The 23,880-nt window shown below is 36.2% G+C and overlaps 1 protein-coding gene across 1 annotated transcript in view; it reads right to left on the reverse strand.

The window, feature by feature from the left end:
• UGT8 (UDP glycosyltransferase 8) overlaps window positions 1–23,496 on the reverse strand; it is an 86,450-nt gene extending 62,954 nt beyond the window's left edge. The window contains exon 1 of the mRNA XM_017868253.1: window positions 22,923–23,496. The gene's annotated coding sequence lies outside the window, so the exon portion shown is untranslated. The remainder of the gene's footprint in view (window positions 1–22,922) is intronic.
• Between the last annotated feature and the right edge of the window lie 384 nt (window positions 23,497–23,880).

A 23,880-nucleotide genomic window follows, 5' to 3' on the forward strand; every position in this document is an offset into this window, starting at 1 on the left:
TTCTATTGAAAGAAATATTAAATCTTTATTTTCCCCAACATAATTTGTGATCAGGTAAGGCAAAGATAAGTCCACCATCACTGGGGATAGCAGCAACATATAGACTTCAGAAATAGCCCTGAATCATCAGTAACATTCTCTCGTGGTAACATCAGAAGGAATGCAGCTAACAAATTAAATTTGTAATGTTGTCGCATTGTTCTAATTTATTTGATTAGTTTATCTGGAAAAACTTTATAAATACATTATGTAAGAGAGCAGTAAATTATTTTCTTGCTTTGAAAAAATAAAGTTTTTTCATATTTTAAAACATTTTAGTCTGCTTTTGCAAAAGGAGTTGCAAGAAAAACGTGACAGCTGGGTTTGCAGAATGTCCATGTACAAGTTGTATTTATAAGAACCTGGTAATCTGCCTATAATTTGCTTCTACAAATAGAGCTCTTTGCAATAATATTTAAACAAATGGGCTTAAACTCTTCCCCTATTCATTCTACTTGTAGAGCAAAGAGGTACTTATTTTTCAAGTATTATAAAAGGTAAAATTTTTTTTTGCCAATTTTACATTTTAAGCTTTCAAGACCAAAAAAATCATGGCTAGTCAGCCCATTTCTTTTATAATCAAATTCTCTTGTCTTTTAAAGAATGCAGAAAAATATTAATTGCTAAGAAGGAGCACACTGGAAAAAGCCATTTTAAAGTATTGAAGAATGAGACGTATTTCTTTTTTCCTATTGATGAAAATTATTAGAAAAGCTATCCAGTCTGTCATCTTTAGCTAGTTTTAAGAAATATTTTCAAAATGATGGCCAAGAACTCTTTAAAACACAGAAATAAATGTTGAAATTCATCAACAGTGTAACTGTTTTCTGCATCTAAAGTTTACACATTTGTTCAGAAGGAAATACAAAGAATGTTAAGGGAATCAATATTATACTCATTATTTAATCACTCGTTATTTTGAACTTGTTCAGTAACTTACTATGTAAGAATTATAAAACTTCTGAGAAACCAAAGAAAACATGACTAAGAACTGTGTATAATATAGACATAAAATGTTCTCAAATATAGTACAGACCTAAAACTATCATGAACTCCTACTAATAAATCCCTTCAAAGGTAACAAAATGATTCTCAAGTCTATCTGAAAAATGAAATTGTAAACAAGCAAGAAAACACTGAAACTGAAGAATAATCAGTAGGCTTGCATGTTCAGTTACTAAAATATACTATAACGTTACATTAAAATAAGGTTAAATCAAAATAATCTAGTGATGGTAGAAGAAGGAAGTTGGACCAATGCCAAAAAGAAGGCCCCAAATATGTACGTATGTTTGTGATGTTTGCATATAGTATGTATTGTACATGAATATATATTACAGTAAACATTGACATTTCAAATCAGTGGAGAATGAGCAAATCATTCCAGTAACTGGATTGCTCACTTTTTAAAACTTTGAAAAGAAGTTAGGAACTTATTTCAAACCATGAAACAAAACCGATTTCAGACCAGTTCAAGAGTTAAATAAAATAAATAAATAAATCTACAAAATAATAGAAAAGTTAGTGAAAATGTGTAGTACTTAAGCGGGGAAGAGTTTTCTAAATCAAAATCTCAAACAACAATCTAAATGTAGACACTGACAGACTTGAATACATTAAAAATGTAGGGACATCAAGAGAAGAAGACAAGCCACAGATTAGAAGTTATTTGGAAAAAGATATGTCTGATAAAGGAGTGTTATCCAAAATACAAGAAGAGCTCTTAAAACTCAGTAATTTTCAAAATCCAATTTTAAAAAATGGACCAAAGGCCTTCACTGATACCACACCACAAAATGTAGACAGGTGGCAAATAAGGATATGCTCTATAACATATCTCATTAAAGAAATGCAAATTACAACATGAAATACCATTACACACCATTAAAATGGTCAAAATCCAGAAAGCTGACATACTGCTGACGAGGATGTGGAGCAACAAGAACTCTCATTCATTGTTAGTGGAAATGCAAAATGGTACAGCCACTTTGGAAGACAGTGTGGTTGTCATACAAAACTAAACATATTCTTATCACATTCCTACAATCATGTTCCTCAGTATTTACCCAAAGAAGATAAAAAATGTCCACATTAAAACCTGCACACAGATATTTATAGCAGCATTACCAAATTGACAAAACTTGGAAACAACCAAGTAGGTGAATGAATTAATAAACTGGTATATCAGACAACAGATTATATGTAGCGCTAAAAAATGAAATGAGCTATTAAGCCATGAAAAGACATGGAGGAACCTTAAATGCATATTACTAAGTAAAAGAAGTCAATCCGAAATAGCTACATACTATTATGTTGGCACAAAAGTAATTGTAGTTTTGCCATTATTTTAATGGTTTTGCCCAATCTAATATATGATTTTGCACCAACCTAATATATGATTCCAACTATGAAGACATTCTGGAAAAGGCAAAAATATAGAACTCACAACAAGATTAGTGGTTGCCAAGGGTTAGTGGGTAAGGGAGAGACACACAGCAAAGCACAGAGGATTTTTAGGGCAGTGAACTGCTATGTATGATATTATAACGGTGCATATATGTCATTATACATGCATCCAACCCCATTAAATGTACAATACCAAGAACGGACCCTAATATAAACTATGGACTTCAGATGGTAACAACGGGTCAGTGTAGGTTCATTGACTGTAATAAATGTACCACTCCAGTGCAGAATATCCATATTGCAGGAGGTTGTGCATGTGAAAAAAGGGAGTACTTGGGAAATCTCTGTATTTTCTACTCAATTTTCTGTGAACCAAAACTGCTCTAAAATTAAAGTTAATTAATTGTTTTAAAAGGCTTTCATGCAAGCAGCCCATAATATTTATCTTGGAGTTTTTTATAATTATATAAGTATCTTATTTTCATTATATAATTTATTGTAATTAGAAAAGGTAATATAATTATCTTATATTTTAATATAATTATGTTATTATAACAGCCTATATTATTTATATTAAAGCAACCTGAAAATATTCAATAGAAAGAAAACTAAGCAATACAAATAAAATATGAAGACATATCAAATGCACCATAAACAAATATAACGACAAATGATATCCTAGAAATACAACATGCAACATACATAATAGATACTTAACTTCCCTAAGTATTCTCCTGAATTCATTTAGTGCAGGAGAGGATTATTACCATCTGCAAATCTTGAAGATATGTTAAATTCTCAACAACTGGGATTGATTAAATAGACTGTCATGCATTCACATAATGCAGCCACTAAAATAATCTTACAAAAAGAATATGGCATAACATATTCAAGATTTAATGTTGACTGAAAATTAGGATACTAAACATTATACCTATCATGTAGCACTTTGCAAAATATATACATGTGTACATATATGGGAATGGTACTTGCCAAAATAGTATAATTTTTCTCTGGATAGTGTGAATTACAAGGGTTTTAACTTTTTTCTTCTATGTATTCACAAAGGAATTCACAGTGGGCATGTGTCACTCTTACTGAAATAAAAATAAATATTATTTTAAAGTAACATATGATAAAAAATACCTCATTCACTATAACAATAAAGGGTACAACATACTTTTTACATTACTAACATAGACTATTTGTTGGCTATAACATGGCCAGACTTCCCCTGAAGACAGAGACACAGGAATATTTTCTAAATGTATAGAAACACTTTTGTTTTCATGAAAGAAAATATTCTAAAATAGTTCATCTTTCCCATGTTATAAATAGACTGATGGGTTTCTTTCAGATCCCACTGGATGATTTGTTGTGCTTTGTTTGGAATTTAATCAAAATTATACCTATATTCATTGGAAAATATAAAACAAGAGAGAATACATTTTTTTAAAAGAAACAGTAATGATTTGGAATATCCATATAAATCTTAAAACATATTTTAAAACCTAGTAATTAAAACTGGAACTAGTCCAAAATTCTACATGAAATCAATTGATCAGTGTAGGAAGCGTATTTGAATTCCCTGAATAAATATAAACATAATATATGATGAAGGAAGTACCACAAATAGGTGTGGAAAGAACAACTTATTCAACAGTGTTAAAAATTTGCTTTATATTTGAAAAATAAAATCACTACATTTTTTACCTTAAACCTTCCTTAAAGTAAATTGAATAGCATAGTGTTAAAAGTTTTTTGGATAAATCCATTAAAAATGTTGAGTTTTAAAGGATTATCTGGAAAGAGAAAAAATTAAGAATAAAGCAAAGAAAACAATCGCTTTTACAAATAATAGATTTAATTGCATAATCATTAATATTTATGGAATGTTTAGAACATGTGGAGCAGGCAGAGGTTTCCAGTTTAAATGGCAGATTAAAAAAGGTGTTTCCATTCCTTTTCTCCTAAAGCTCCATTGCAAATTTGAGTGAAGAATATAAAAGAAAATAAATACACACTAGTTCTGAGAAGTGGTATGAGGCATTGACAGGGCTACCGTGGAATGATTGAACAAATGAACAAATTAGACTTGTCTCTCATAAAATCGCCAAGGATGTTATTTTTAGTGATAATGCTCAACTCTTGCAAAGGCACAGTGTAGTCTTAAGAAGTTGGTGAGGCCAGGTGCGGTTGGCTCAAGCCTGTAATCCCAGCACTTTGGAAGGCTGAGATGGGCGGATCACGAGGTCAGGAGATCGAGACCATCCTGGCTAACACGGTGAAACCCCGTCTCTACTAAAAAATACAAAAAACTAGCCAGGCGAGGTGGTGGGCACCTGTAGACCCAGCTACTCGGAGGCTGAGGCAGGAGAATGGCGTGAACCCGGGAGGCAAAGCTTGCAGTGAGCTGAGATCGGTCACTGCACTCCAGCCCGGGTGACAGAGCGAGACTCCGTCTCAAGACAAAAAAAAAAAAAAAAGAAGTTGGTGAAAATGTAAACTCGTGTAAATGTTCTGAAATGCAAATGACATATTATTTTATAACACTACAGAAATACCAATACTTATGTACAAAAATGTCCATTGCATTCACAGCCAACAGCAAACAGCCAGAAACCACTATAAAGCCAGTAGTAGATTAATTTAATTACAGCATATTTTTATGACGGAAAATCATAGAACTATCAAAAATCACGTTTGAAAGTAATTTTCATATCAGAAAATACTTGTAACATAACACTAAGATCAGAAATAAAATTATATGATATATACATATATGTATATATAAAGTGATTATAATGACAACGAAGTAAAGATGAAACTGATAACAGTTTAAGGTTGTGGACTTGAGCAATTTTCTTTCCTTTTCTTACATTTTTCAGGAGTTTCAAAGATTTCTACCAAAAGTAGGTAATTCTTATAACAGCTATCAGCTGGCACATCCCTGGAGCTGGAGCCTTACTTTCATCCTCCCTTTGGAGTTAAGCATCTTAAAACATCAGTCTCTATTTGCTGGTCTCCACTTACTCCTCTAAATGTTTACAGTCAGCCTTTGAATCCTTCACAATTCTAATCAAGTTCTTGCTGTTAAAAGCACTAATGCTTCCCAATATTCACACAAATGCCCATTTTCCACTTATCTGTTCGGATTTCCCTTTAACACTAGCCACTAGTGATTCTCTCTTCCTCTAAATTCTCTCTTGACTTCTGGGATACTACTACTACTTGACTACAAGATTCTGGCAGTGGAGTAATATACTGCTAGAATCTTGAAGAAAATCCAAAATTCAAAGAATGTACACAAATTTGAAGACTATACACAAGCTGCATATCAGTCTACACTTTTTTCTTCCTATTAAAAATTATTTATATGCTTGCTTTCAAGACAGAACGCCAAAAGCATTTTAATAGGTGTATCTACCACTCACCATAGGGAAGCCATTTAACATTTCAGTATGAATTAATTTGGGCAAAACAGTAAGAATATCAGGATACTGGTGGTACTATACTTAAATGTCGTACATTCAAAATGTTCATCTGTAAAAGTGATTTCTCCAAGGCCAAAGGAAGGGTTTCTTTGTTTGTTTGTTTTGTTTGAGATGGAGTCTTGCTCTGTCACCCAAGCTGGAGTACAATGGCACAATCTCGGCTCACTACAACCTTCACCTCCCAGGTTCAAGCAATTCTCCTGCCTGCCTCAGCCTCCTAAGTAGCTGGGATTACAGGCGCACACCACCGTGCCCAACTAATTTTTGTACTTTTTTTTTAGTAGAGACAGGGTTTCACCAAGTTAGCCAGGCTGGTCTCGAACTCCTGACCTTGTGATCTCCCCGCCTCAGCCTTCCAAAGTGCTGAGATTACAGGCATGAGCCACCACGCGTGGCCTAAAGGAAAGGTTTTAAACCATTAGTGCTCCAGAAAACAAGTTAGATTAGCTACAATGCTCCTGTGCCTAGGTATCAATGGTTCATATATGCTGAAATTTGATAAAGGAACACCCTAATATACTATTGATATATTTTAAAGATGAAAATAGACTTTCATAAAGCCCCTGTATTTCCCATTTTTCCAAAGAGACTACAGCTAAAATACCAGAGTTTAATACCATATGTGACTCCGGTAACATTACCTTTTTTTTTTTTTTGGAATACATTAACTCTCTTTATTTTGTATTTTTATTTTTAACTCTTAAGTTCAGGGGTACATGTACAGGTTTGTTACATAGGTAAACTTGTGTCATGGGAATTTGTTGTACAGATTATTTCATCACCCAGGTGTTAAGCCTAGTAGTCAATTATTTTTCCTGATCCTCTCCCTCCTCCCATGCTACACCCTTGCTATTTAAAAAAAAGTGGGGAATCACCTTTTACTACCACTTGAAAGAATCATTCCTCTCGTTTCTCCAATTTAAGAGCTGCTCATTGTTAATAACTCTGAACTGGAAAGCATTTATGTGGATGAACCATTGAACCATATAAGAAAAAAATGACAAGCATATAAACTACATGAAATAGGTTGATTTTTGAGAGTCTATCATCCCAGCATCTCAGCAATTCATTATTGTAAACAAGAATTAATCAAAGTATCTTTGCATTAAAGGAAAAACAAAATAAGTGCTTATGGAAAATATAAAATCATTTCTGTATATGGTGAATTATATTTAGAAAAATGAAGGGGGTGATTTAGTTTAAAGCAGATGATGTAATCTGAAAGGGCTGAGGTTCTCAGTACTTTTAAGTTTCCCTGGCATTTACTATTATGTGGACTGCAATAATGTGAGCAAATGCACCAATCAATTGCCACAAGAGGTCAAACTTTGTACTACATAGAATATTGTAAGAGAAACTTCATCTCTCTTCAAAGCATCTCCTACAAGTAAGCCTTGGAAAATGCCATCCAGCAAAATAAAAAATAAATAAATATGGATTCAGTTAAATAAATATTCATTGAGTGTCATTACTGGTGCTTTTAAATAAATGTAAATTTTATTTAAAAAATATTTTTTTCTGCCTTTCCCTAGTATGACTTAAGCTCCATAAAGGTAGGGATTTTAGTTAAACTTGGTAATTGCTTTATTCTCATTGCCTAACTATGTAGTAAGCACTCAACATTTATTTACTGAGTAAATGACTGCAATTATTATTTGGAACCAGGATATATAGATGAACCACATGCATCTCCACTATCAGCCCCACTTTTTTCTTTAATTGTAAATAAATGAACTTTCTAATTATATGAATTTTCTTAATTTTGAACAAAATTCTGAATCAAAAGCTTTTGCCTGAGGTACTAAAGTTATTTACATAACTCAACTATAGAGAAAATTTCTGGGCTAATGTGTACTACAGGTGGAAGAAGAAAGTAGTAAATAAAAGTACTGATTTCACTACAGCTTTTCCTTGATTCTGGGGTCTTTCATTTTACACATTCACAGTAGTGTTATAAATGACCAAGAGAACTGCCTTTACCTTTAGTAATAACAAAAAGTATGAAAGGAAACTAGAACTTAGATGCTAGGCATAGGCACATGAGAGACAGCTGTGGCCTTTGTTGTTTCTTCCAGTAATGGAATCCACCCTACTTCAGTTTGGCTTAAGCCAAAAAGGCAAAAGACAATTTTTCCCTACCTCTGTAATAGCTGGTTTTAGTTACATAAATAAGTTCTACTCAGTGAGAGTGAAATGGAAGCAGAATTGCTATGTGCAATTTCTAATGTATGCCCTTGGAGTTTCACTTTTCACTTGCCTGCCAGCTGGAATGAGACATGGTAATGATTAACATCCTGGACCATACAGACAGAATTATAAACCAGAAAAGGTATAACAACAAAGACACTTGGGTCCTGAGACTGTGAAACCATAACACCAGCCCTGCCTGCTTATGCCCAAATTATTGTGTGTGAAGTAACTGAGCTACCTTTTCTAAGTCACTGAAGCCCTAGGGGAACTCAGGATGCTGGTTTGCCTAGAACAGGGGGTGGAGGGGGGGAGTTTCCCAGGATGTGGGACTTTCAGTGCAAAAACTGGGAAAGTCTTGGGCACACGGGGATGAGCTGGTCACCCTATAGCTTTGACTTAACATACAAGTATCAATAAACAGCAGCTGTTTTTAATTGCTACATGCCTCCTTCCCTGCATTACCAGCTTTCTAAACATTATCTCATTTCATACTGAGATCACATGAAGGCAAGAAAGTGGCCCCTACTTTACAGATAATAAGACTGAGAGGATGAAAACTTGACAAAGATCTAGTATCTAGTAAACTAATGTATTCATATCACACTACGTGAAGGGAGAAAGAAAAGAAAGTTTAAAAAAAATTGTTAACTGTGGACCAACTGCGGAAAAACCCAGCTTTATATCTACTTGGTTGTTAAGTAGCCCAGGTTTTAAACATGTATCTTTCATCTGTAGGCAATTCTTGTTAATCTTAAGTTATTTACGGTGACTATTAGCAAGTAAACTACTAAAAGCAAAGAATCCCTTAAAATAACATTGTAGAATGGGAACATGTTGATTTCAGGTAGAAGAAGAAATAATTCAGAAAACTGAGGCCACCTGTTGTTGGTTAAAAGTGCCTCCTGCCCAAAAAACAAACAAACAAACAAACAAACAAACAAAAGGTCAGGCACCTTTGAGAGTATAATCTGGGTGAAAACCTCACACTGACAGAACTCAGTTTGGCTGTCAGTAGTTAATAAATATAGGTAGCTCTAGATTTTCAAAATCCTCCACATTACTAAATATTTTCATTCCATCAGAAAAGTAAAGAAATTTATTTGTATAGAAGCCCACAGCTTAACTGCAGAAATAAAACTGAAAAATGCTGAATGCAAAGGAAGAAGGAATTTGGTTCCATTTCACAAACTTAATGAAATAAATTAATCCAAAGTTCCCTGTCATAAGTTTTGGTAAAATTTCTAACACAATCACTTTTACTTTTAAAATATTGCTTTGCCTGATAACAAAAGCAATATTTTAAAAGAGCATAATGAAAAATATTGTATTACTATTCCATTCCTTACACTAGTATATCATCTTATGAAAAATAAGATTAATAGAAATCTCTACAAGTATTACAGAGGCAGACCTTTCTTTACACACATGAAATACTGAACAGAAAAGACCATTAGGAATACCATTCAAAAAATTCAGTTTCGCACCTGGAACATTCATAAGTGCCAAGAGGAATACAAAAGAACTTCTTATGAAGGAGAGGTTATAAGGAAAGTTGTTGTTGCTGTTGTACCATTCCAAGCTAGGTGCACTTAACACTTCTTCAACACAAGTATCTGCAGTTATCTCTTTTCAGACATCTACAGTACAGATGGTAAAGCTGTAATGAGAAACTCAACCCTATTTGCTTATCAGTGATAGCTGGCTTAGGCCCACCTGGGGAGTTTCTCTGCAAGCACTAAACAGGAAGGTAAGATAAAAACAAAAATAAGATAATACGAATATCAACAGACTGCACTCAGTACCTTGTACATAGTATGTATCCAATTAATGCTTGATGATGGTGATTAAATTTAACTATTTAAAACACAAACATATAATCACATAATGAAGTTGTTTTCAAATTCTGGCATCCAGAAGAATCACTTCAAGTACTTACTAAAAACACAGGTTCCAAAGTCACGTCAGCCAATAAGCTGTTATGGAGTTTAGGGAAAAACCCAAGAATCTGCATATTTAGTTTGCAGCTGGGGATATTTGTGCACTTCTCCACCGGATTGACAGATAAGGATCTAGTACTCACTACTTATGTGCAATAAGAGAAATACAGGTAATACAATGAAAGTAACGTGGATCCAACTATCAAGACCTGAATTAAAGTTTAATTATCTTGGGAATTTAGAAAAGCATAATGCACACAGCCCCAGATTCCCAGGAACTCAGAATAAACAATTCCAAACAACTTTCTGTTTAAATTTCTGTATACAAAGCACCAGCAGTCTCTCAGGAGCACATGGATAGTTTTAGTACTTAATAAGTAGTAAGGAGACATAGTAGTTCCTTTCATTTTTATTTTGTTTAATAGTCAACTTCCCCATTATTACTTAATTAATTAAATTCTAAACTAATTTGAAGTAGTGTGTTAGTAAAGTATTATCAAGATCGATTTAGATAATTAAAATAATTGTTAATGCATATATAAATGTTGGGGTTTTTTGGACATATATGGCACTTGGTAACCTAAGACTATCTTTTCAGTTAGCTCACAGTTCAAGTAGTTTAAATTATAAAGACATCATTTTAAGTGACATATAATGAAAAGAAAAATAAAATGATTGTAGCATGCATCTATGGATCTGCAAATCAGTAGCCTTTGTCATTTAGGCCAAGTCATTTAATTTAGGTCCCTAATTTTCTTCACCTGTCAGGTGGGGCTATGAAATTAGATAATTTAAAATATTCCTTACTATTCTAAAACTTACTGGGAAAAAAAAGGGTTTAATAATAGGTTTAATGAGATTGATATCTTTGGTTCATCAAAAGTAGTTAAGATCAAATCAATAAATTCTAAGAAACAAAATGAAAGGAAAAAGAATTGACCTTGATTTTAAATTTTAAGTTATAGAGAATCATTAATGTCAGACACACTTTATAGGGATACTATTAAAATATAAATTGCGATTCAGTACATGTAGGGTGGGGCCCCATCATACTTATTTATGAAACAAGCTCTCTAGTGATATGGGACTACTGGTGCTTGGAGTGCATTTTGAATAAGCAAGGATTTACAGCAAAACCATGAGGCTGAATAAAGAGTAATGAAACGATCAATAACATGGTTAAGCAAATCAACAATACCAATAACCTATTGGAAAAGAATATTTTTAAATTAAACATACATGAAAGTACAATTTGCTTAAAATAATAAAAGAACCTAATAGATCTAATGGGCAATTTTTTTAATGAACCGATATGTGGTAGATGCGCCAATCTTTGAACATATGGCTATAGTCCAACTGCACATAATAATCACCTGGGAAGCTTTGGAAAAATAGAGATGCCTGAAAACCTGCCATCTACAACGAAGTTCAATCAAATAAGAATTTCTGGGGATGAGGCCTAGGACTAAGGGTTTTGGACTTTTTTCAATCCTCCTCCCCTTTATTCCCTGTGATTAAAAATTAAGAAAATCTAGGCTACACTTACACAATGTCATAGCAAAGTATACCAAAATAAACAACTAATTCAACCCTGTTTTTTTTTAATAAACTGAAAAATGTATAGGTTTATCTGAACTAAAATATTTGTTGATGCCTCAATAACCAATTAGTAAGTAAAATAAGATACGAGTTAAGGTTATAAAACTAACCCGGAAAGCATTTTAAAATCTAAACTTAATTTTTCTTTTGTCCTTAAGATGATCAGAATTTTTTCGTTTTGTGAGAAAAGTGAATTGACGAGACATCGGGTATCATAGATAAGTAGGTCTAAAACATCAGTACGCGTCACAATCACCTGGGGGGCTTGTTAAAACACACACTGTAGGGCCTGCCCTCGTGGTTTCTGATTTTACAGATCTGGGATGAGCCCAAGAATTTCCATTTCTAACAAGTTACGAGGTAACACTGATGTTTCTGTTCTAGAAACCAAATTTAGACAATAAGGATAAAAGTTTGTAATTTTTTAAAATGCAATTTTCCTTTTTAATACAGAAAACAGTGGTATTAAAGCACTTATGTCTTGATCACATACCTCATTTTAAAATATATATGTGTGTATATATATATCTATATATGTAAATATATGTCTTCTAAGTATCTATGATTATACAGGTAAGAATGTATAGTTTTGTGTCTTCTAATATCTATGTGTGTATATATATACGTATTTATATCCATATATATGTATCCTACAGAATAAGATATAGGTTTATATTTCTACAATTCCCCAAGACTAGCCTGGTACAGTTATCTCCACGCATCTGCATCATGTGATAAACATTCAGCAAACAATATGGAAATTCTTTGTTTTGATTCTGATCCCATCTTTACACAAGTGAGAAAAGTTTCATAAATCATACAACTGAGATTATCTGAGGCTTTACAGTCTAACATGTATATATTTTCTTTTAAAAAAATACAAAAACAGTGATTGATGTTTTAAAATGCTTTGTTAGTACTCTTCATAATTCTCTTTTGTTGGGATTTTAATTAGAATACAGCAAGTGAATCTGGTGAATATCCAGATCAAATTTTCATCTTCTCCTGCAATGAAACATATTCACATGTAGGAGAAACAGCTTTCAACACAACATTACTAGAGATTCTTAAGGCTACAGTAATGTTGTAGAATCACAAAAGATCATGGGATTGTTTCCGCCACTAATGAAGATATCCTTTCTTTACTATCACTAGTTTAAATGTATTTTTAACATTATTAAGAGTCACAAAATAAATTTTTATGTAATGTATTAAACATGTTTTCAGGACAAAACTGGCCAAATATAAACAAGCAAATTAGAACAAGAAACAAAATTCTAGATATTTTCCTATTCAATTATTTGAACATCTTCACAGGTGAACAAATAACAAACTTTCCTATTTTATAAAATTCTACCATCATCACTAGGACAAGGTTGTATTAGATAGGTTGAGTATTAGATAAAAAACAGCAGTTATATTAGTCCCCAGAAGTGAAAAAATGTTGGTAGTTTCTGCAGAAAAACGGAATGAATTTATCTAATGTTCCTTTACTAACAGGTAAGAATGTACAATTTTGTGTCTTCTAAGTATCTATGATTATAACAGATATTCACCACAATGAGACAAGTCCAGAGAAAGTCTTTTGCATATCATTGCCATTGTCTTGTGAAAATTAGATAAATATACTTAAACATTGACACGATGTATTTGTGCCAAAATGATACCAAAATTTTAAAAGTCAAACTATTATCTGACATATGGCGGTGACAACTTTGGAGAGTGTTTATATGGTACAGATAGAAGATGCTGGATTAGGACCTAGGAAATCTGAATGCTAGTTCCAACTCTGCCAGTGAATAACTGAACTAGCTGTACAACGCGAGACAACCACCCCATAGAGACTTTGCCCCTTTCACTACAAATGAGGGGTTTGAAATCACCTACCTTTAGTTTTTAAATTGTGACTCTTTTTTTTTTTAATGAAAATATGTTTTTTGACAAACTAAAGATACCATTCAACCATGTCTGAATATCTTATCTCTGATCAATAGTGGTTGTCCAAGGTGTATGAGGAGACAAGAGACTCCACCCTCTAAGAGTTCATACTCTCCTTAGAGGCAGAATGAAACCTAATTGTTAACATGAATATATGTACAAATCAAAGTCACAGAAAAGTGACAGAGACTGGGAAGCCACAGTCTAAGGTGGGACTTGAGTGTCAAAACCTTGGGTGAGAATTTAGAAGTGCAGAAGAAAAAAAAGGCAGGACATCTCAAGAGGGGGGATATCCTGAAATGAATGCCCCAGTGGGTAAACAGAATAGAATCCTATTGAGGAGTATGAGAAAATAAATAAGTCTGATCAGAAAGCAGCTAGACAATAGAAAGCCTCGAAAGCCAGGCGAAAAGTTTTAGATCTCCATGTGAAAATAAACGCATAGTCAAATCACACTCGAAGGCAAATGGGTCAGTAAGGACAAGTGACTGATGGTTATGGGCAGTAGGAGGTGATGGAAGGTCAACGTAATGGTGAAAAACAGTCATTTAATACCAACGGTGAAGAAGTGATGTGGAACTACACCAAGACATCAAGAGGTGAATGGAAAGTCTCAGGCATGGGAAGAAGGTCTTCATGAAGGACACAGTGATCAAATTAGGAATAGATTAGATACAAAGGGTAAAAAAGAGTGAATTCCACAACACCAAAATCTGTCTTTGAAGACTGAGGCAAATGGGGATGTCAGATCTGAGTTAGGAAGTTGAGCTGGGAACTCTAAGCTCTTGAGAGTATAGAAGAAATCACAATTAGAAGTACAGATTTGTGAATCATCTATATATAAGTAAAAATCCAGTCTATGAGCATCAAGAACTACACCAAAAGAGTGAGATCAGAGAAGAGGAGAGGTGCTGGGACAAAAGATGTTATTAAAAATGCCAGGAAGGAAGAAGAGGCACAACCAAAGATCAGATGGAGAGTCTCACCATTACAGATGAGAAAGGGGAAGGGACTCTCAAGGAGCAGGGAAGAAGCATGGAGCAGAGGAGGACATTACTGAGGACTACAGTGAAATTACTTAAAGGTAATTTCAGTGGGATCAAGGTTCAGCATCCCCAGAACGCGAGGCAGGTGGTGAGCTGCAGTTCAAGAACTTGCTCTAGGCAAGAAGCTTTAGTTTTAACATCAAATTCCCCTGACTAGATTGTCATTTTGACTTCAAAAGGTTACTTGGGACTCTATCAAGTTATGAGCTGTAAAATGCTACTACCTATAGGGCAATGCTCCAGGAGCAGAATGAGGACTAAACAGTAGAAATATATGTGTAACAGATTTGCAAACTACAATAATGCTGTATGAATCTAACACTTTACTAGGGGAAACCAAGTAGTATCTCTAATATAAGATTAGTGTCAGAGATGGTTAACTGTAACATTTTCCCACCAATATTCCTAGCAAACTTCAGCCCTGCCCTGGCAAGGTGTTCCCTATTTTGGATGTTGAGGACCACAGGCATGTGGGGGGTTTTGTCTGTTTTAATTAAATTCATTCTCAGATCAATACCATGGTTTCCTGCTATAACACACTCAGTTTACATAAAGCCCAAATATGACACTGAAACACTATTTTTTCTTCTTTTTTTTTTCTCCATTATTTTTCCCTTTCTTCTCCCCATCTTGTCCTTATCCCCTGCTTCTAACTTACTTCCCCTTACAGTTTCTCTGACTCTCACTTTATCTCCATTAAGATACATTCTCACAAATGTCTACAAAGTATTTTCAAAACAGGAGAAAATAAAGTCAGTGATCAGCATGAACGTTCCTTAAAACAGTTTTATTCTTGGCCTTTATCCATACATTTCACCATTTTTCCCTCCTTTTGAATAGACAGGCAAACCTGTTTGACTAGTTTTCCCCTAAGAGCTGCTCCCCAGATTGGCTTGGTGAGAACAACTCAATAGGGACAGCAGCATAAATGCAAAATCTATGTAAAACACAAGGGTCTTCTTCGTGAAAAGAACCCAGAGGAAGGGCCTACTGCGGAGCACTAACGGCCTAGTCTTAGAACAGCTCTCTCAAAGCAGGAAGACACCACCACTGAATCACTCATTCCGTTGCTAGTAACAATAATTTTTTAAATTAAAATTTAATTCTTGCTGTTGATGCCTCTGAATAATGGATATTATGAGAATGAGGTAGAATCAGATTAAGACTTAAGTGTAGAAATTTAACAAATTCCAACAGATGAGACTATATTCAAGATGTGTTATAGAAGTGTGTCCAAGTTTGTTGTTGTTGTTGTGTGTGTGTGTGACTGCTTAATTAAGCCCATTAAAAAATTTGAATTTGCAAAACAGGTATTAATAATCAAAATAGGATTTTTTCTATGGTAAATTGTATGTTGATATTGCTTTAAATAGCAAAGTCCCTGGGTATATTTAATATATAATGTGCTTTAATGTCACTATCCACAATTTTTTTCTGTAAACTATTTCTAACAAACAGAAAAATATAAAGATTAACATAATAAACATCTGTATGCCTATCACTTAATATTTATGAAGTGTTAAATGTTTGCCCTATTTTCTTAAATTCTATAAATATGACTCAATTTATAAAAGTTGAATTTATATACAGCTTACAGGAACCTATTAGAGAACATACAGCATGTTTGCACACTTGATTCTACTTTGTAAATGCATGTGCACATTATTTAAACTTAATGTTTCACTTGGAAGAAAATTAGCCCCATAGATTTTACTTATTAAAGCAAGTTATAGCTAATATAATAACTAAAAAGTCATGATTTGGTGTCTTGAAGTATTTTGAATATTAAATTTCTTCAAAACAATTAAAAAGCACAAAATGATTTCACAAATTTTGTTATATAATATTCCCAAATCAAGCAAATATTTACCAAATCAGATATGAATATAAATGGCTTTAATGAACTGGACTCCTTGTAGATGCATTTCTGTTATTTATATCAAGTCAATGGAAATAGATTATACCTTCAAAATAAAATTAATACAGTGATTACTCCAAATTAACAATTCAGATACATAGTACAATGCTACAAGCAAACTATTTCTGAAATGTTCATACTATACATCTTTCCATCTAATCTAAATATTTTAATATTTACACGAATGTCCATCCAGAGAATACGAACTACACTGTCCTAGATACCCTGCCATTCATAAACCAAAGGTACCATTTTTATTTTGGCTATGCACTCTTAAATGCTTACCTAAGTGTGGCATTCTGTATAAGTCAATTTCAATTTGGCATCTGTTATCTCTGTAAGGGAGTGCTGAGCATGACAATATACAGTCTAAAACTGCGTTGGTGAATATAGAACATGGAACTAGAAGAAATCCTAAACTGAAAATCACCTGCTCAGATTACTATGCTTTACAAATAACAGGACCATAAATCATGAAGGACTAAGCACAGTGGGGGAAAAAATAAAAGCACCGAAACGCAACTGTAAAATAGAGAGGTGCTGATAACAAAGAGTGTGGCTAGCGATTTTCAGGTAAAGAATATGATCAAATATTAAAACTACAGATAACAAATTCATTTCATCTTAAAAATATGGAACATCTAATTTTGTTTTGTTCAACAAATATGTATTGAGACAACAATTATTTATAATATGCCTTATAACCTATTAGTAAACAGTATGTTCAATTATTGATTCCCACACCAGTGCACTAATTATGCACTAATTACAGAGTAAAAAAATTATATACATATTAAAATAGAAATCTAATTTAAAATGTTTATCTCTAATATAAAGCATCACTTCATTCAAACAGAAAATCCTAGGAAAAAAGTAGGTATATTTAAATATTACCATAGTAATCTAAATTTGAAAAAAAAAAAAAAAGCTAACAAACCTCTAAAATCAGTCCTTCCCCTATCACACAGGCTAATAATTATTTTTCACATGTTGATTTTTAAGACCTATGAGGTATAGAAGTTTCTTAGGAATCATCAAATATTACATTACATTTTGTTAAATTTTGAAATCATCTGTATTGTTTTCTGAGTTTGTTTTCAGCTACTACTAAAATGAATAATCAATGTCCTTATAGATTACCTAAGGAACTAGAACACAATTAAAATACTAAGAGTACTTTAAACAGGACATTAGAAACCTGTAGGTTTAATTACCGGGTGCTTTATAAACACAATGTATATGCCACCAGACCCTCCAGACTGGTGGAAGCATGGATTGTCCTGAGAAACCCAACATCTCTGCAATGTTCTTCAGGCAATTTCCACTCTCTCTTCAAGGACTTTGTTCAGTTGACTCCATCTGCTCCCTTCAAAATTTTCAATGGCTGCTGTTCTACTGGCTTCTAACCCAAAAAGTTAAAAGTATGATCAAGTTTTCATCTTAAACATATATTTTAAATCACTCTCCGTGAATTCTGAGAGCAAGTACTTGTGAAAGCAAAAATGACTAGGACCTTCTAAACACAAATTCAAGTCCTGGTTTCCATAAAACAGTTAGCATTTGTTAAACACAAACCAGTAACCTCCCAGGCATTGTGCTTGACAGCTTTTATCTCATCTGATCCTCGCAGTAGCCCTATAATGTAGGTGCTTCTCACCCCATTTGGAAAGTGAGGAAATGAAACTAAATTGTGAGCTCAAGGTCACAGAGCTATTCGGGGCTTGGGACCGGGCGGGAACCGAGACTGTCTAATACCCCTCATTTCAGTACCTGACCTTCTCACTTTCTGAAATGTTCTCATTTTTCAGCTGCTTTTAAAAGTTACACCCCCCTAATTCTCCTCTTGCCTCTCCTGTTCTGTACCTTCTCATTTTTCTTTATTGCTCCCTATTTCTCTACCCAACTATTAAATTTTAGGATCTCCCCAGGCCTCTGTTTCCCTATTAACTTTTGGTACTTGCCCTGGAAAACCTATCAACTTTCATGGTTTATACTTACCTATACACTGAAAAATCCTAAATGTTTCTGTGTGTCTATCCTTTTATCTACCCACCATTTATCTACCTGCCTATTTAGCCCAGGACCTCGCTGCTCAGAACTCACATGCAATGATTCATTGGACACACATCTCCAGTTCGATTTTCTATAAGCACTTCATGTTCTACATGTCTAAAACTGAACTTTATCACTCTTGCTCTCAAATCTGGATCTCCTTTTAAGTTCCTATCCCATCCTCCTATACCACCCACTCCCAATCCTCCACCAAATCAGTCACCTAATCTTAGAGGTTCTACCCCCTGAATATCATTGTAACCAAACCCTTTTCTTCATCCCATTGCAAACACTTTGGTACAAGGACCTCAAACTCTCTTACCAAGGCCACCGCAATACCTTCTAAACTACCATTCAAATCTCACGTTCCTCAGATCCCTCCTTCTAGATTGCAGTAAGAGCTGTTTTCTCATCACATCACTCCTTAGTTTAAAACAACCTTGAACTGAAAATAGCTCATACTCCTGAGGATGGCAAACAGCTCTCCACGATCCTGCTCCTGCCTCCAGTGATTCATTTTTTACGTTACCCTCTAAGAAACCCTCGAATCTCCCGTTCCCACACAGAATTCACCACTTCCAACTTTCTGCTCAGGGTATTGTGTGTATATCTCTATCACGGCACTTACAGAACAGCCAGCACTATACTGTAGATATTGAAAATAGCCTGTTTCCTTCTTATCTCCCCCTTTTACGCCTAGAGCCCTCCCAGGGCCTTAACTGTATGCACATCCCCAGAGCACAGTGCTTGGCACATAGTATGCTTTTAACAAATATTTGTTGAATAAAAGAATGAATGTTTGTGAAATGCTTCAGTTTAAGGAGATATGATTACCGCTGTTTTCAAGACCAAATTAAACCATTTTAATCATATTTATTTTATTATGTACCTCCTCCATAAGTAAATTTGCAAAATAATATTTAAATAATTCACATAGCCTCAAGTAGCAGGGTTCTCAATACTTCTTATTCTGGACCTCCAGGGTAGAAAAATATTAACTACACTACATTATGGTTAGTAAGTTTCAATGGCAGAAAGTATTATGTAAAATATCCTAGTATACATATTCCTAAACAAAGACAATCTGGGCCTATCATAAAAAAAGTAAACTTCTTTTAAGGGCTGCTTCAGTTTCTCAGTTTTTCCAGAAGACTTAACTGTCTGAAACTAAGACACCCTCCTAAAGATCTCATACACAAATTTTTCTATAAAAAATACATTAAAACCTTTTATATAGAGGCCACCCTTCTGGAAACCTAAACATTTCAGTTCTCAGTCCAAACCACAAATAAAGCACGTGAACAGAAAGTATCTGTCACAAAGTCTACAGGATTTATACTCAGGCAATAGCCCACATCATTTAATGGAAAACAAAAGACAACAGATAATATAGCAGCAGGGCCCGCTCACGGTCTGACAGCAGCAGAAAGTGATAGCCGATAACAGAAAGAGGACCCAGAAAAAAAAACATAAAAAGAAGAATGGTACTTCTGTCCCCATTCTAGTATTTCAACCCAGTAGGCTGAGACCATTTACTATAAACAAAAACAGCTCTATACACCTCAGCGAATAGCACTATTCAATTCTTTATGAATTCATAAAGACAACCCAAAAAGAAAGAATAACTTACATCCAATATTCTCCAAGGGAACAAGGAAGACAGTAAGATTTAGAAATTGCTTGTGGGTTACAATGGCTCATTTTTTTTTTTAAGTTTCAGTAATTAATGGTGTGAAGAGTCAGCTACCTAGAAAATGTGCTTATGTAAATAAGTACCATTGCAGATGATGTCAAATAAATGGGATACCTTGCATAAATAATCAAAAGTTCTCACTCTCCAAGTGTATCTTAGAAATTCCCAGGTGTATATTGGAAAATCCTAGCATGAATTAAAAAGCAACAAATTGATATTATTTGATAAACAGGAGCATGATTTTAAAAAGGATTTGAGGATTGAAGGTGGGATTTTCAGCAATGTTTAAACGGTAATGAAACTGACAGTTGTTCATAAAGTGCAATAAAATGTTTTAATTTAAATTATTGGGAAATGTAAACTGTCAACATCTTTAAACAAAAAGTAGTTTTATTAAAAAAATTGTGATAAGCATCTTTATTTACTACATTGGTTTATTTATTCTAAGATGCGTACCAAGCTTAAATACAACAGGCACAGTCCTCTGGAAATCTTAGATTTAAAAAGAGTTTGAATCTGTATAGTAGTATTACCTGGAAAAAGTCAGAAGTATAGTTTCGGCTCAGTTATGCCCAACCTCCTAATAGAGAATCAAGCTTTTACTAAATATCGGGGCACTATGATTTACTGTAGTTTATAAAGACTCGTATAATACTAAGCCACACAACACTAGATGTCAACTTAACCTTGTAGGTGGCAGGCAAATCATACAGTACTAGAGTGTTTTTATCTGGCATTATCTAGAATAGTTGCTGAACACAGACACATTCCTAAAGCAAAACCTCAAAACACCAAGAGATAGTTTCTGTAGGAGCAAACTAAGCTGGCTAAGATTTAATTCAATTAACACAAACTTCTGGTCTCCTTTACTATATAATATTGAGATGCATGACTCTTTAATTTTAAAATCTCCTGGGGACAAAGTTTGGTTACTCTTAACACTATTAAAATATTGGTTAAAGATAACTATTGGGTACTGGGCTTAATAACTGAGTGATGAAATAATATGTACAACAAACCCCCGTGACATGTGTTTACCTATGTAACAACCCTTCACATGTACCCCAAAACCTAAAATAAAAGTTTTTTAAAAATAACAGAAAAAAAGACACTGTCTATCCTTCCTCCAAATTTTTTTCTGGGGATATGTCAGAAGCACGCCAATTTTGAATGAATATAGACGTTTTTGAACATGAAATTATCAGAAATTATAACAACAATTTGGCATTTAGCCAAACTGCTAACATTCACGATACTGATCCTGAAAAACTGGTAGTACAAGGTGACAGCCTGAGGGGACTGAAGATTTTTGGAGTATTTGGAGTAGTGTGGGTTTTTTTTCTAATTTTTACCAATAGGACACACCAGAAATAAAAGACTCTATCGTCACTGTTAACACTGGCTCATAATAAAGGTGATTCTCCAGAGCGCGCCTGGTTTGGTACAGCCCCCCACTCCTTCCCTTGGCGACATTCTCCGCTAAGAACGCCTAGTTAGCGCAATCCAGCCATTCACATTAGTTCTCAGGACGCTCTCAGAAGTTCTCTACCTTCTCTCCTCTCCCCGCCTAGATGCTGAAAGGTGATGGGAACTCGCGGTACAGGTACAGAGGCTATTCCTTTCCTAAGGAAGTGCTGCACAATGGCACGTTTACCGTACTCAATTTTATAAACCCTCAATTAAACCAACGAATTTGCATATAGAGAGTGGGTACCCCGCCCGCCTCCTCGGATTGTCCTTTTGCCCCGACGCACTGCATCTACTTGCACTCTCCGATGCGGTTTGCCTCCTTCAAATCCAAAACACACATCCCAAGCTCCCTCGCCGCTCCTCCAGTCCGTGGAAGGCGCCCTTCTTTTTGCCAGCAGCGCGTCCTTCTCTCCCCGCCCGCAGGCGCTCACCTCTTCTCTAATCCCGGGGGCCCACACAGGCTTCTCTAATACAAGGGCACCCAGTACCATTCCCAGATCGGCGCGGGGACCCGTGAAACCCTGCCACCACTGTACACTGTCCATTGTCGAGGGTCGCGAGGGCACGCGGAAACGGCGGGCCCCGAAAGGTCTCAGCGAGCTTGTACAGCCCTGAGCTGTACAACACATCCCGCCCTTGTTCCTCCTTAGGGGGACGAGTAAGGGGGAGTTGAAGAGGTCCAGAAGCTCCTCTTGGTCCCCCATCTCTATCCCTGCCGTGGCAGCTGGCTCCGGGCTCTGGGCGCCGTGGTGCCCATCCCTTCAGGGGTCAAGTACAAGGCCCTCGGCCGAATCGCCTCCCTGTTATACCCTCCCTCTGCCTTGAGCGCACATACGCGAGAGAACCCTCAAACGGATGCCATATGGAAGAAACAGGATTGCTGGCGCTATCAGGCGCCAGCTTAAAAAGATCTCCTTCACATCCCCTCAACCCCTAGCTTTTCTCCCTACCCCGCCAGCCCCCACTATCCACTCCTAACTTCCTCAGCCCAACCCCATCTGTGCTTTCTAATTCCTAACCCCCCGCCCCTGGATAGCAGCCATTCGCCCGGCATTCACCTCAGGGAGCAAACAACGCCCCTCTCCTCCACCCAGCCCGCCCCTCTTCCGCCCGCTGGAACGGCGTGTTCCCTCCGCTCACCTAGTCTCTTGGCTGCCCCGCGCGAGTTTGAGTGTGTCTCTGCCGCGTAATTGTATCCGGGACAGAAGGGACCCGTGTTTGTGCGCTGAATCAGGTGTCGCCGCCTTCGGTGGTTCGGGGGCGTAAGGGAGGCTGCTTCAGAGTTAGCGTGTTCACTAAGGAGGGCTCTCTGGGTTCACAGTTGATAGCAATGCTTTAACCGTGTCCTCCCTCGGGTCCGCAGCGCGCCTGCTCCTCCACAGCTCCCCGCGGGCGGCCAGGCCCCCCGCCCCCCAGCCGTGCCCCGCCCTACGCGCGGCGAGCAGAGCTGAAGCGCGCCGCTGTCCTTCCGCACTTGGCTCAGCGGGGCACGACACGGGCCGCCACGCGCTCAGCCTAGCATCACTCGGCTCGGACTGCGAGCGCCTCCAGCTCCCCCGGCTGGGGCATGGATGCAGACGCGCCTTCGTACCACGCGCTCGCAGGCTGGGCGAGGGGCAGAGCGCTGGGATCCGGCCAGTCGCCCGCTGAGCGCGGTTGGCTTGCAGGCTGGGACTTTTAGCTACCCACTGGGCGCTCGAGTTGCGGACTCTGATATCCGCACGTGGCCCCGCCCACTGTTCTCTCTCTGCGAGGCGTGTCCCCGCGCCCTTTCTGCCACCACCCACGTAGTCCCTGTGCCCGCCTTTTATCATCAAGGCAGTTCAGTGAGCTCTGCTAGTTGATATCGCGCGTTTTCTCACCTTCTTACCTTTCCTGCCTCACTCCTGCTGAATCTATTCAAAAGTTATACTTGGGCAAGTGGATGGAGGAGTGTGGAAAATTAAGAGGGTGATGCTTAGGTGACCAGGTACCTGCACTGCCGCCTACCCAGGCTTCAATTCTGGCTCTCTTGAAGCGGAAAGCCTTAAACAACGGGAGTTTGGGGATACCGAAAAAAAGTAAATAGGGTTGCTGGACTGAATAACATCCCTCCTCT

The sequence above is a fragment of the Rhinopithecus bieti genome, unplaced genomic scaffold, assembly GCF_001698545.2.
Source record: "Rhinopithecus bieti isolate Rb0 unplaced genomic scaffold, ASM169854v2 scaffold_3316, whole genome shotgun sequence".
NCBI classification, from domain to species: Eukaryota; Metazoa; Chordata; class Mammalia; order Primates; family Cercopithecidae; genus Rhinopithecus; species Rhinopithecus bieti.